Source organism: Ambystoma mexicanum, chromosome 10, assembly GCF_040938575.1.
Source record: "Ambystoma mexicanum isolate Mex_15411 chromosome 10, UKY_AmexF1_1, whole genome shotgun sequence".
NCBI classification, from domain to species: domain Eukaryota; kingdom Metazoa; phylum Chordata; class Amphibia; order Caudata; family Ambystomatidae; genus Ambystoma; species Ambystoma mexicanum.
In genome coordinates, this window is record NC_090932.1 from 235,280,025 (window position 1) to 235,294,425 (window position 14,401).

The following is a 14,401-nucleotide window of genomic DNA, read 5'->3' on the forward strand; positions in this document are numbered from 1 at the left end:
ACAAGAGGCATTGGGGCCACTCTGGCTTTCATTGCAAATGTTCCCCTTGACACCATTTGCAAAGCAGCTACTTGGAGCTCTATTCACACTTTTACTCAGCACTACTGCATTGACACCCATTCCAAGACAGATACTCGAGTGGGACAAGCGGTTCTAATACATTCATTTTCTCATGACCCTTCTCAAATCCCACCTCCTTCTAACACTGCTCGCTAATCTATGCACAGCATGTGATCTAAGCAGATTCCACAAGCCTCAGAAGGGATACATTACTCACCGTAATCGTATTTCTGATGCTTGTATCTGCTTAGATTCACATGCGACCCACCCTTCCTCCCCTCTGAGAGAAGGTGCATGGATGCTTGTAGTCTTAACTTTCTTTATATATCTGCTTGGATCATCTGTACTCGCGCTACTCCTCATGCTACCTCATGTCAGTTGAAAATACAATCTGAGGGTCCTAGACGCGTGAGGGATCAGGGGTACAGTGGACGTCACACTAGGGATAGTATTACTGGCACGCCCTGTGTCGACGCCCATTTTCGAGTTTCGAAAAACAAACTGTAATACTCTGCAGCTTCCACTAGATGTCGGCCTATGCACAGCATGTGAATCTAAGCAGATACAAGCATCAGAAATACGATTACGGTGAGTAATGTATCCCATATATTCCTACGCACACTAGCCCGCTGCCACAGGGTGCGTATGGAGCGTACCCCTTTCCAATTTTGCCCCAAGTGCAACCGGAAGTACCCTTGGGTTGACAGACACACCACCTGTAACTTCTGTAACTTCTGTTTGCCGAGTGACTACCCCGAGGCGAACTGCATAGCGTGTAGCCGGTTCAAGGCTAAGACTCTTAAGGACCGTTCGACCAAACGTTGGGCCCACCACGCCAGGCAACGAGAGGCCATGGAAGCGGAGGGCACCTTCAGTGATGGCAGCGACGGCGTACAATCGGACGGCGAGGGCAATGGGGCGTCGAAAGACAACCGAGGGCAAGTCCACCGACCTCGGAAGGTTGTCCGGCAGGGCAGCTATATGGAGCACACCTGGCGGCACGAGCGCTACCCACAGCACTTCCACTAAACACTCAAGTCCAACCGAGACTCGACGTGAGTGTCGAGTTCTCGGAAAGAGGCACACAAAGAACGGTCCACCAAAACGCTGTCCTCTGGGCGTTCTTGGTCAAGATCGCAGCATGACACCAGGCAACCATCCACTGTTGCCAAGAGTGCCTCACTCACCAAAGTTATGGAGGTACGATCGTCGGAAGACGAAGCCGACCTCCGTCCCGCGCTCCAGAGGTCGGCGTCAGCAGACCGCTCGACGCCTGCTCCCGGATCCCAACGTCCGCACTCTAAGGATAGGGACTCTACCCCCGAATCTCGGCGCCAGATGTCGAAAAGCTCTGAGAAGGTGAAAACACCTGGGAAGCATTCTTCCACTCATGGGGAGGGGGGAAAACAGCAGAAGAAAAGATCTCAGCCGTCTTCTGCACCTCTGCTACATAAAGACAGTGCTAAGTCTTCTGATAAACAGCTAGCCAAGACCCCTGCACAAACCCATAAGTCCAGTCAGGTCATAGCAGGGAAACACTCCCAGGAAAGGGTTATCCCCATCTCCAAAGAATGGTCCAATGAGGATATAGACAGAGTTATGTCTAGAATGTCATCACTAGCATACTTCTATGCCAAGAACCCAGAGCACTTCCTCTCCTATACTCCTGACTGGGCTACTCCCTCAGGGTCTACGGACCAGCAACCCCCTGGTAAGAAACCTTGAGTTGGGACACCAACACAGTCGGGCTTTTGACCCTTACTATGTACAGCCATACTCTCAGTATAGTGGGGATCCACTACAAGGTGAGGATCCAGAATTGGTGACGTTGGACGACCAAACTGTGGTGGACTACTATGGGGATGACGAGGACCAAGAGGAAGAGGAAGATGACCCAGAAGTCTATAGAGTAGACTCCCCGGTGGGCAAAGAACCTCAGGTTACCGACTCTCCAATCGACAACCAACCTCTCCTAAATGAGGTTTTCTCTAGAGCAGTAGAACACTTCTGCATGGACACTCAGGGAGCACAGGAGGAGAGGGACTTTGCCGAAGAACTAGTAGGAGAAAAGAAAGCCATTGCCCAGACCATCCCTATTCTCAAGTCTATACAAAGGAGAATTGATCCTTCCCTTCTCAATCCTAACCTCACCAGGGCAGTAAACCCCAGAATCGGAAAATTAATCAGGGCAGCCCTATCAGACACGCTTTATATAAGGGGGGCAACTGAAACCGGACACCCTGGTAGTGACTAATACCCGGAAGAGGGCGGGAACGCCCCCAACTTCTTCTGAGGCTCCCCCCGACAAGGAGAGCAAGAAGATCTACGGGTTGGGAAGGAAGGTAGCCTCCACTTCCGCCTACCAGGCTAGGATTGCCAACTCCACCAGTCTGCTGGCTAGTTACAACTGCTACCAGTTGGGAGCAAGTTGCTGCACTCCTCGACTCCGCACGGGAACCTTTAAAGAGCCAGTTGGCACAGGTTGCGTCTCAGGGGAGAGCCTTGTCTGGTTGCATCCTTAAGGCAACATTTGATGCTGCAGATAACACCGGCAGACTAATAGCAGAGAGCACTGTCATTAAGAGGCATGCTTGGCTAAGACAGTCAGGGTTTAAACCCGAGACACAAGCATCCTTAATCGACATGCCGATGGAGCCTAATATAGTGCTTGGCAAGGCGGTAGAGGACGCATTAAAAAATGCCAAGGATGAGTATGATGAGACTCTGAAATCCCTGGGACAGTTGACCAACAAACCCCCTAATCAGAGGGAATGGTAATTTTCGTCGCCCACGCGGCCAAAATTCAGAGGCTCCAACTATTCTCAGGGGCAGGGTACATCATAGGGTAACAACCAGAAGTCTACCCAGAGTTACAAAAGGGGAAACAAGACGGGCCGGGGTAAGGGTAGAGGCAGCCCCAGCAGAGGCGGCACGCCTCCCGCAAAACAGTGACGCCGCGATCAGGGTCCCTTCCCACGCATCTCCAGTAGGGGGACGCATTACCAACTTCACCCAAGCTTGGGAAGGGATCACATCAGACGGATGGGTGCTGTCCACAGTGTCCGCAGGATACTGCATAGAACTGCTCGAGCGTCCCCGAAACCACCCCCCACGACAAAAAGTAAATTCCTTGGACCACCAGAAGATCGTCCTCGAGGAGATCGTCAATCTTCTAGAAAAGTACGCGATCGAACTCGTCCCAGGCAAACAGGTAAACAAGGGTATTTATTCTACTTACTTCCTTGTGCCAAAAAAAGATCTGACAATGCGCCCAGTTTTAGACTTGCGCCCTGCAAACAAGTATGTTAAGCCCCAAATGTTTCGCATGACTACTCTCCAAGAGGTAATACCCCTCCTAAAAAGGGGGGATTACATGGCAACATTGGACATGAAATATGCCTATTTTCATATTTCCATGTTCCCAGCGCACATAAGATTCTTGTGCTTCAAGGTGGACGGTCAGCACTACCAGTTCAAGATGCTGCCCTTTAGTATAGCCTCGGCTCCAAGGGTATTCACCAAGGTTCTGGGGGTGGTGGCGGCACACCTACGCAGGGAGGCAATCGCAGTGTACCCTTACCTGGACGACTGGCTCATCACGGGGGAGACCCCAGTAATTTGCAGTTGAAACATTCAGAGAACGATCAACCTCCTCTTCGAATTGGGTTTATCCATAAACGAGAAAAATCAACCCTGGTGCCAAGCACCTCCAAACAGTTCCTAGGAGCTGTACTAAACACTCAAGAGGGGTTGGCCTTTCCATCAGAGGAAAGAATTCGGAATCTACTACTGCAAATTCCTCTATATCTGCCCAGTCGCCAGATAACGGTGCGCAAAGCGATGCGTTTGCTAGGCATGATGGCGTAATGTATTTACCTGGTCCCCCACGCGCGCCTGCGCATGCGTCCCATGCAAGAATGGTTGGCGAAATAGTGGTCTCAGGCAAGTGGTCAGTGGGACGATCTAGTGGTCGTTTCGCCAACACTGGTACAAAGTCTTCACTGGTGGACAAGAGAAAACCTGTCAAAGGGGAAACCCTTTTACGATCCAGAAGTACAGGCTATAGTCACTACAGATGCATCCCTGTCAGGGTGGGGAGCACACCTCCTTCACCACACAGCTCAGGGTCTCTTGTCTCACACTGTCATGATCTCTGCTTCCAAAAGATCAGGACTTGCCCGACTCCCTTGGAAGCAGACCCGTAACCCTGGTTCCGAGTGCCAGCCAGTCCCAATTGGGACCTTTTGGACCTTGTCCTGGCGCCAGTGGCACCAGGCTCATAAAGATGCCCAGTCCCAGCGCTGGAAGCGCCGGGCTCATAATGCTTGGGTGGACTTACCTGCAGCAGACCATGCTGCTTACTTACCTGCCAGTTGAACCCCTGATCCTCTTCTGTTTGGGACTACTTTTCCTGTTGGGTGGGGCAGGAGCCACTCCCTAGGTTCAGAACACTGGAACTCTTCTGGAAAGCAGGAACTCTTTTCTTACCTAGGCGTGGCTATGGAAGGAGACACCTAAGCACTACAGGAGGCTATTTAAACCACACCCGATGGATGAATCTTGCTTTGCGTTATTCTGCATTCTCTGCAGCAGAACGCTCATCGTGTCTTCTGCTTCTGATCCTGGGCCTAAGGGAACAAAGGCTTACCATCCTGGAATCCAGTCTTCAGCAGCACCTGTAAAGACAAAGAAAGAACAGGTTAGCACTACGGTCTTCAGTGGCAGCGCATCTCTTACCTGGTCCATCGGCTGTCGCCAACGCCTCGCGCTGCATTCCGGCATCTGAAAGACAAAGGCTTACCTACTCTTCGCATGCTCCGGAGGTCTTCGCACTGCATTCCGGCATCTGAAAGGCAAAAGCTTACCAGCTCTTCGCACGCTCCGGAGGCCTTCGGCGCTGCATCCCACATCTGAAAGACAAAAGAAGGTGCGTTTAAAGACATTGGGCAACTTTATTACTCACGTGCCATTACTCCTTCCCACGCCGAATCCAGTGGGTATTCCAGCACCCTTCAGCTTCTCTAAAGCTCCGAACTTGTACCTGCAAGATAAAAGGGACAGTTAGTGCGCATCGTGAAGCAGGCTACAAGCGCTTACTTACGTGCTTCCAGGCGCTTCTATTCCTCACGCGGGTTCGATCCTCAACTCTCATCAGCCCGCCATCCGCCATCGCCGGAACCCTGCAAAACAAGAGATATCATTACAAAAGACTTTTAAGACATTTGAAGTGCCCAGAACTTACCGTTCGTGCAGTTAACGACGGACAGCAGTCCTCTGAGGTCAAGAGGCCTGCACCCTTATCCAGTGAAGAAACTGGTTACGGCACCCTGCCCCGAGGCAGATGGAGAGCTCGGCGTTCACTTACCTAAGACATCTTACTCTTAGAGTCAGACATACAGTGCACAGAGGTCCAGCCCAAAGAGCCAACCGTGTGGTACACCTCACCTTTGAAGATACGGCATTCACCCAGTCAAGACCGGCGCCTCTGCGGGAATCAGGTGAGCGTTACACACACACTGGCCAAGAATCATATCAATCTGCTAGAACTTCTGGCAGTTTTCAGAGCGCTTCGAGCGTTCGAGCCCCACCTGTTGAACCTGTCAGTTCTGATCTTAACAGACAGCACGACAGCGATGTTCTACCTGAACAAGCAGGGAGGGACTTGTTCGCCAAATCTGTCCAAGCTTGCCCAGAAAATTCGGATATGGGCACTCAGACGGAACATTTACCTGTCATCTCAACATGTTCCAGGGGATCTCAATGCACTAGCAGACGCCTTGAGCAGAGATCCTCTCCCAAGAGAACATGAGTGATCTCTAAACAGAGAAGTCGTAGAAGACATCTTCTCACATTGGGGTTTCCCCACTATAGACCTATTCGCCACAAGCGAAAACAGAAAATGCCCGGACTTCGCATCCAGGTTTCCCCAAGCTAGGCTCCAAGGGGAACGCCCTGTGGACGAACTGGTCAGGGATGTTTGCTTACGCTTTTCCACCAACTCCTCTAATGAGGAAGGTGGTCAGCAAGATGCACAGAGAATCAATGACGCTCATCCTAGTTGCTCCCGTGTGGGGGAGACAACCGTGGTTCCCACACCTGCGCAGGCTAGCAGCGTGCGAACCCATCAGACTCCCATGCTGGTACAACCTACTATCCCAGCACCAATGTAAACAGTGCATCCTCAACCCAGCTCAATGAATTTGGCAGCATGGCTCCTGAAGTCATAGAGTTTGGACACCTCAAATTACCACAGAGGTGCATGGACATCCTAAAGGAATCTAGGAAGCCCAACACTAGGCACTGTTATTTGGACAAATGGAAAAGATTTGTTATCTGGTGCCAGAATAAGCAAATCAACCCAGTTGAGTGCACTCCTTCCACTATTGTCACCTACATGCTCCACTTGCTGGACGCAGGCTTGTTATTTAATCCACTAGAAGTACACCTGCCAGCTCTGTCAGCATACACCACCTCCCATAACAAGGTATCGTGGTGGAAAGTACCAGTGGTTAAAGCCTTCATGGAAGGGGTAAAGAGACTCCACCCTCCAATTTCTAACCCACCACCAGGATGGGACCTTAATGTGGTGCAGGTTAAACTCATGGGCTCCTCGTTCGAGCCCATGCATAAAAGCAGTCTCAAACACCTGACATATAAAACTGCCTTCTTAGTAGCCATTACATCGATAAGAAGGGTCAGTGAAATTCAGGTTCTGTCAGTGCAGGATCCTTTCTTTACTGTTCATAAAGATAAACTGGTTTTACAAACACATCCTAGCTTTTCACCTAAGTTTATTTCTAAATTCCAGGTTAACCAGTCCATTGAGCTTCCGGCTTTCTTCCAAGAACCCCAAAGCTCTGCTGAGGTGAAACTACACACCTAGATGTGCGTACGGCGGTCCTATACTATGTAAACAAGACCAGGCCTCTAAGGAAAACAGACCAACTGTTTGTCTCCGTAGCTACAGGCAGAGAGGGAGATTGCGTCTCTAAAGGTGCCATCTCTAAGTGGATTATAAATTGTATCCAGCTGTGTTACTCCGTTGCGCCAAGAGCCCTCGCTACAAGAGGCATTGGGGCCACTCTGGCTTTCATTGCAAATGTACCCCTAGACACCATTTGCAAAGCAGCTACTTGCAGCTCTATTCACACTTTTACTCAGCACTACTGCATGGACACTCATTCCAAGACAGATATTCAAGTGGGACAAGCGGTTCTAAGACGATTATTTGCTCATGACCCTTCTCACATCCCACCTCCTTCTTCTAACACTGCTCGCTAATCTATGCACAGCATGTGATCTAAGCAGATTCCACAAGACTCAGAAGGGATACATTTGTTACGCTCACCTGGGTCCCACAGAGGCGTCCATCGGACCCGGCAGCTGCGGTCTCCACCAACGTGATGCGTAGTGCCGAGATGACTGTCTGGACTGGCCCGCCTAATCTCGTCTGCTTGATCCGTAGAAGTATTCTCCTGCAAGTGGAGAAAGGGATTTAGCCACCCGTGGATATGAGTGATAGCTCCCTCCCACTGTTCTCGTTCTCCCTTCTTGTCACCTCCGATATCCCCTTTTAGGAACCTCACCTTATGTATTTAAATGATGAGCTCTCCATCCTGCGTGGATTGCAGGGGCGCGTTGATGCCATTAACTTCACTGGTTTGAAGGCGTGGAAGAGTTCCGGAGAGTATTGACTGTTTCCTGGCAAAGTTCGGTAAGATATGTCCGATGATACACTCATGTCCCCCCTTCCTTCCTTGTCTTGCAACTAAGATCGTGAGAAGATATCCCTCGTGGCAGTTGGTGGCGCTCAGGTAAGAGTCTGTATTAACTGACGCCGTCCGGTAAATGCTGCCGGTGTTTAACGTGTTGCTTTCTCCCTTTGCAGGTGCGGCACATGAAGATGTGGAGAGTTATAGAATAATGCTTCCGGTGTTAATCGGGTAAGTCTAGGATAAGTGTTTTATTTTTTGGTTTTCTCGGCTCACCTTGTTGTTTTCTTTTGTCCCTCAGGTGCCGGAGTTCGGCGAAGAAATGATGGAGGCAGCGCCGAATCCAAAGATGCTGCGAGGACTGGTGAGTATGGCGCGGCGCAGCAGCTGGAGATGCGACGCGTACAGAAATGTTCTTTCCAGGTCCGAAGGCGAGATGAATCCGAAATCAGGTGAAGAATTCGAAATAGTTTGTTTTCTAATCTTGTCCTTTTCTTTCCTCTTGGTTTTGGGAGCTCCAGATTCGAGGCGGGCGTGGCAGAAGACTGGATGCAGACTGCAGGCATGGTGAGCGTTATGCTGCTGGATGCAGAATAACGCGAAGCGTGTGCTGTTGTTCTGGCGTGGTTTAAATAGCCTCCAACGTAGTTTCAGGTAAGAAGTTCCCTGGAACCACGCCAGAGTAAAAATAGTCCCTGTAGAAGAATAGTCCCATCCAGGCCTCACGTTGGCTTGGACTCACTAGAAGCATAGTCTGCATCAGGAAAGTTAAGTCTAGGAGCCTGGCGCCTATGGCGCCAGGACTGATTTCCATGATGAGCCTGGTGCCTAAGGCGCCAGGACTGAACCCAAACAGCCCCCAGCCGGGGCTGTTGGGGTTTTAATAAGTATCTGGATGCCTGCTCCCGGAGCTGATGGTCTTGGTCCTGATGCCCGGGTGTAGGCATCATGACAACATTACTCACCGTAATCGTATTTCTGATGCTTGTATCTGCTTAGATTCACATGCGACCCACTTTTTCTCCCCTCTGAGAGAAGGCGCATGGATGCTTGTAGTCTTATCTTTCTATCTATCTATCTGGATAATCTGTACTCGCGCTACTCCTCATGCTACCTCATGTCAGAAAAAATATAATATGAGGGTCCTAGACGCGTGAGGGATCATAGGTACAGTGGACGTGACACTAGGGATAGTATTACTGGCACGCCCTGTGTCGACGCCCATTTTCGAATTTCGAAAAAACAAACTGTAATGCTCTGCAGCTTCCACTAGATGTCGGCCTATGCACATCATATGAATCTAAGCAGATACAAGAATCAGAAATACGATTACGATGAGTAATGTATCATATATATATATATATATTCTACCTGTGCACAGCGCCCTCTGCCGAATTTTATTTTCCGAAGCCGCTAAAACTGGAAGGGAAGCTATCTAAAGATGACTCGTACATGGGAGGAGCATCCAGTAGAAGGAAAGTTACATTTGGTAAATAACTTGTTCTTCTCGGACTAACTCTCAAGGACAGACACAGGACACTTGTGGCTTGGTTGTACGAAGGTACTGTGTCCTCAGACTGTTTCTGTAAGGAGCTGTACCTCTGTCCTAGCAGACACATAGAACGTGCTTCTTCTATCCAAGATTTTGAGATTCTGCTAGGAATGTTCCTGTGGGAAAAGGGTTAAGAAAGGGGATGCCGGGAGCCACCAGGGGGCGCCGAGATGTGATGCAGCTTCTTAGCGGATCTCCTCCCCAGGGTGTTTTTTTTTCTCCTGAATCTGGGCCACCCAGCCCCGTTGGAGCCGTGCCCTGACCCCCTCCGGGGCCATATGGTGGTGTTGTGACTTCGGGGAGTGCAACCCCGGTGTCGGGAGGTGCCGGGATCACGGAGATCGGAGCCCCCCGGGTGGCGGACGAGCGCAGCCTGGAGCCTGAGCCCACCAAGAGGAGCCGCGCAGAGCAGACCATCGGACGGTGGGGGAGGGGCGGAGGCTTCGGCTGCTGTCCGGTGGCACGGGCTGGCCCCCACCCGTGGCCGTGCTGTTGTCATTTGGTCCCCCCCTCCACGGTGGCCATCTGGCGAGGCGGAGGCGCTGGGGGATCTGCGGAGTGCAGGGTCTCTCCTTTACAAGTGCAGGTGAGAAGCACGCCTGCGGGCAATGGCTGTGTTACTCCCGCGGAGGGGAGGCGAGGAGCGTTCCCGTATCGGACTTGGGCCTGCCGAAGGGGCTGCCTGGAGACTGCGGGCTGTTTGTTTGGAGAGGGACGCTTCCCTGTGGCCTCCGGGGGGCGGGGGGGCGAGGGGGAGTGTGAGGCCCCTGGTGTTTGCCGAGACTGGAGCGCCTTACTGGATGGTGGGGGCACGTGTGGGAGCGAACGGTGCCTGTGTTTGGAGCGGGCCTTCCGCCCCCCAGCTCCTGGCCATGCAAGATGTGGAGGGTTCCTCTACTTAACCAGCGTCCCGAGGAGTTGTAGTGTGCTGGCGACGTCAGCGAAGTGTTGTCTGTCTGGGAAGGGCTCCTTGGAGACAGAGCCCCTTGGTGCTGGGTGGTGACATGGCATCCCAGCCAACTGTGGACTTGATGTGGTCTGTCTTTGTTCACCTGGCCCTTTCTTCCTCTGGAGGCCCTTTGCTTGGAGAACTGTGAGTCTGTGGAGGGTTAGGGCTCCTCTGACCCGCTGCCCGATTCCCCGGCTTGATCTGCGCTTTGGTCATGATAGTGCCTGGCTGTGGGGAGGGAGTGGGCAGCCTGATACCTGGGCCCACGAGTCCCCCCACCAGGCGTGCAGGTCGCCCACCCGAACTGTGGAGTTTTCCCAGGGAGCTGAAGGAGGAAGAGAAGTACTGAGATCCTCCCCGCCCTGCACCCTCTCAGGGGGGTCTTTTTGTCTCCTCGATCTACGGTCCAATCTGACCCTCGATGAACGGAGTGCAGGCGTTACAGAAGTTTCGGCGATCACCCCAACGACCTGCGGTAGATATCAGTATGCAGGATAACAACCAGTCTGAGGCGTCAGAAAGTCAAGCTATGAGCCGTGGCATGGCAGCTCTGCTCGAGGAGAGCCGAGGTTTCAGGGCGGACATAACTCTCTGGATAAGAAATTGGAAGATGTTGAAGACCGTGTCCAGGCCCTCGAGGCCAACCAGACCTCGACAGACCTCTTTGAGACTCAATTTGATATGAGGCTCGTACAGCTGGAGAGGAGGGAGGAGAAGATCATGCTCAAGCTGGAGGACCTCGAAAACCGGGAGCGACGGTCGAATCTGCGTTTTTTTGGCATTCCAGAACAGGAAGGGGAGACGCAGGATGATATTGTGCGGAAGATCAGGGAAATCATTAACATTTTGTTTGTTGGAGATAGTACTACTGTCCCGACGATCGACCGGGCTCATAGAGCGGGAGGGCGTGCGGGAGGTCCTCGCTCGATCCTGGTGAAATTTCATTATTTTGTAGAAAAAACCAAGATCCTTGACTTGGCGCCCAAGAGGGGACCGATTGAGTGGAATGGCGTCAAAGCCTCCATCTACCAGGATCTTTCAGCGCTTACCCTGGCGCGCCGCGGGCTCTGTGGGCCCTTGACGAAATGGCATCAGGCCGGGGGAGTGCGCTACAGGTGGGGTCACCCGTTCTCGCTCGCCTTTGAGTTCAATGGAGACAGATATTCACTTACCTCAGGCTGACATTCGGAAGGCGATGAATGAGTTGCTAGGTGACTCTCCCCCGGATCGTGGTAAAGTGAGCGAAGGGCTTCCACAAGACCGTAATAGGGAGACCTCGGAGTCTCGGGGGCGGATACGTGTTCGGGGGCATAGGAAATACAGAAAAATTGCTCCGCCCTCTCCGGGGCAGCCTAAATCATGAAGAAATATCATAGGTTTTTCTGGTTGTCTCTCCGGTGAGGCTGTAATGTAACTGGATGGAGACAGCAGCGGGCTGTCTGGGGTGAAATTCTAAACTTTGGGCTTTTCGGAATGTATTCCTGTTTGAATGGTTCATTGTATTTCTGTCTTCCTTTTTTTCTTTTGTTTAAGGTTGGGGGGCTCAGTATCCTGTGGTGTGGTCAAGGATTTATCGCCCAGGTGTATGCGATCCATGGTGGTCTGGGGGCTTGACATTTTGCAGATGCAGTCCTTTCAGACGCTCAAATCTTGGGGGGGGGGGTGGTTGGGGTTGGGGTGGTGGTGTGGGAGTTGGGTTTTTGGGGAGGGAATTGGAGCTACCTTGTTCACGGGACACTCATCTGTGGGGTCGTTTTTGTGTGTGCTCTGGGAACTTGGGGCTGGGTCTGCAGAGGGGCCGCCACGGGGCCTTGCATAGACTATCCAACTTTCCTAATGGATGACCTGGCTCAGCCAATGTCGGTGGGGTCCCTTAATGGGCGTGGTTTGAACTCTCCGACTAAGAGGTCCCTGGTGTTGAGAGAGTTTGAGGCTGAAACTCCACTTTCTGTTTGTGCAGGATGCCCATTGGATCAAAGGGAGGGAGCCTGTTTTTAAGTCCAAAGCTATTCAGCAGGTGTTTTTGTCTTCATATGGGAGGAAGAAGCGAGGGGTTGTGCTTTTGGTTTCCCCTAATGCCCATTTCGAAGGGATTGTGTCCTCCGACGTATTCCTTATCTTAGATATCTCCTTCCAGCTCTGCTGGCATCGGAAAACATTTTCTCTAGAGGGCGCTGCGCGTCGACGTCCTCCGAGTCGATGTCCCTCGACAGCCGCCGTATCGACGTCGACGTCATCCTGCCTATAAAGGCCGCGCGCAGCGTCCGTTGCTCAGTTCCGTTTTTCCGCGCTTACTCAGTGCCTCGGAATACCGTTGCTCAGTTCTTAGTCAGATTAATCCTATTTACCTCGAGTTATTCGATCCGTACTCGATGGCTTCCTCGTCGGAACCGACAACTCCTCGATCCGGCTTAAAAAAATGTCGAGATTGTGGGAAAAAGATGTCGTTGACCGATCCTCACAGAATTTGTCTGTGGTGTTTGGGAGCTGAACACCATTGTTCGGAATGCGAGGACTGTATGTCCATAACAGCTAAGGCCCTGAAGGAGCGTAGGGGGAAGCTGGAGAAAGGTAAGACTTTTAAAGCTTCTTCTTCGTCGACGAAGTCGAGACATTCGTCTCCTCGTCACCATTCGCGCTCCAGGTCTCGGAGTGGGTCTCATCACTCCTCGAGATCGAAGCACTCGAAGAGGAGACGTCGAAGATACCCTTCTCCGTCTTCCTCTGTTTTGCCAAAAAGAATCCCTTGCCCCACGAAACATAGTTCCCGGGCTGAATGGGAGGAATTCCGAAAGAATATGATGAGCGTCTTCGAGAAAGCGGCCTCGACCCCCTCGAAGACTGCCGAGAGCGATGCTCTGGTCGAAAGACCCGAAGGTCAAAAACGCCGCGAGTCGCAGTACCCGGCGAAAGAAACCTCTCGAGCGCGTCTCGAACCCTCGAGCAGGACTATGACCTCCAAACCTTCCTCGAAGGTTCCGTCGACGCCGTCGACGAAGGTGACGTCGACGTCGAGGTCGATGTCTTCGACGCCGTTGTCGAGGGGACCTTCGACACACGGGTCTGTCGACTCAACGCCGGCCTCGACGCCAAGAAAAGTTACGGTCATCACACATCCAGTGACTATCCCCAGGCCCTCAACGTCGATGGCGTCGATATTGTCGAGTAGAATTCCAATTCTGTCGAGGTCCTCGAGGCCTCCACCTCTGTTTTCGACGCCACGCTCGAAGCCTTCGGCGTCGACGACATCGACGTTTTCGAGGCCAATAATGACAAGTTCGGCACCCTCTGCCTTGGAAATGGGATTTACTCCCTTTATGAGTTCAGAACAATTGAGAACTATATCCTCAATTTTAGAAGAGGGTGATTTGTCTGAACAGGAAGACACATTTGAGTTACAGGGACCTGTATCCCCAGTTAGAGAGGAATTTTCCTCTGAAGAGCGCAGATTAAAGGATCTTCATGATTCTTTACATGAGGCAAGTGGGTTAGACACTTCCCCTGAGGTGGAGTTTGCTAAGCCAGACCCGGGGGAACATGCTGAAACCCCCTACAGAGCCTTAATGGCCAGGATTACAGAGTTCATGGGGTGGTCTGCACCTTCACAATCTTTCCAACAAGATGACCTCACGGATATTCTTGACAAAGGCCCACAAGAGGATCCTGTGGTGCCTTTTCATAAAGCTCTTCAGAGAAAGATCATGACAAACTGGGAAACCCCAGATGTAATACCAGCAGTAAATAAAAAACTGTCTACAAAGTACAGGGTATCTTCCACAGACCCAGAGTTTTTGTCTAAACACCCATCCCCAGAAAGTCTGGTGGTACAAGCAGCATCCTCTACCGATGTCAAGACGGCTTATCCTACAGTCCCACAGGACAGGGACGATAAAAAATATGATGCTATGGCAAAGAAAGTCTTTTCAGCATGTAGCATGGCGTTAAAGTCTGTTAATGCTACTTGCACCCTTGCTAGGTTCAGCCATACACTTTGGGAGTGTGCTTCTACAGCGGCTGACTGCATCCCGGAGGGAGAAGAAAGGGATGCGTTCCTGAATATTATACAGGACGGTAAAGACGCTTTGTGCGAATCCCTCCAGACGGGCATTGATTCGGCTGACAGTATCA

General features: G+C 51.6%; 1 protein-coding gene across 1 annotated transcript in view; it reads left to right on the forward strand.

Annotated features, from left to right (window-relative positions):
* PIWIL2 (piwi like RNA-mediated gene silencing 2) overlaps positions 1–14,401 on the forward strand; it is a 2,524,398-nt gene that overhangs the window by 780,887 nt on the left and 1,729,110 nt on the right. The gene's annotated exons all lie outside the window — the stretch shown is intronic.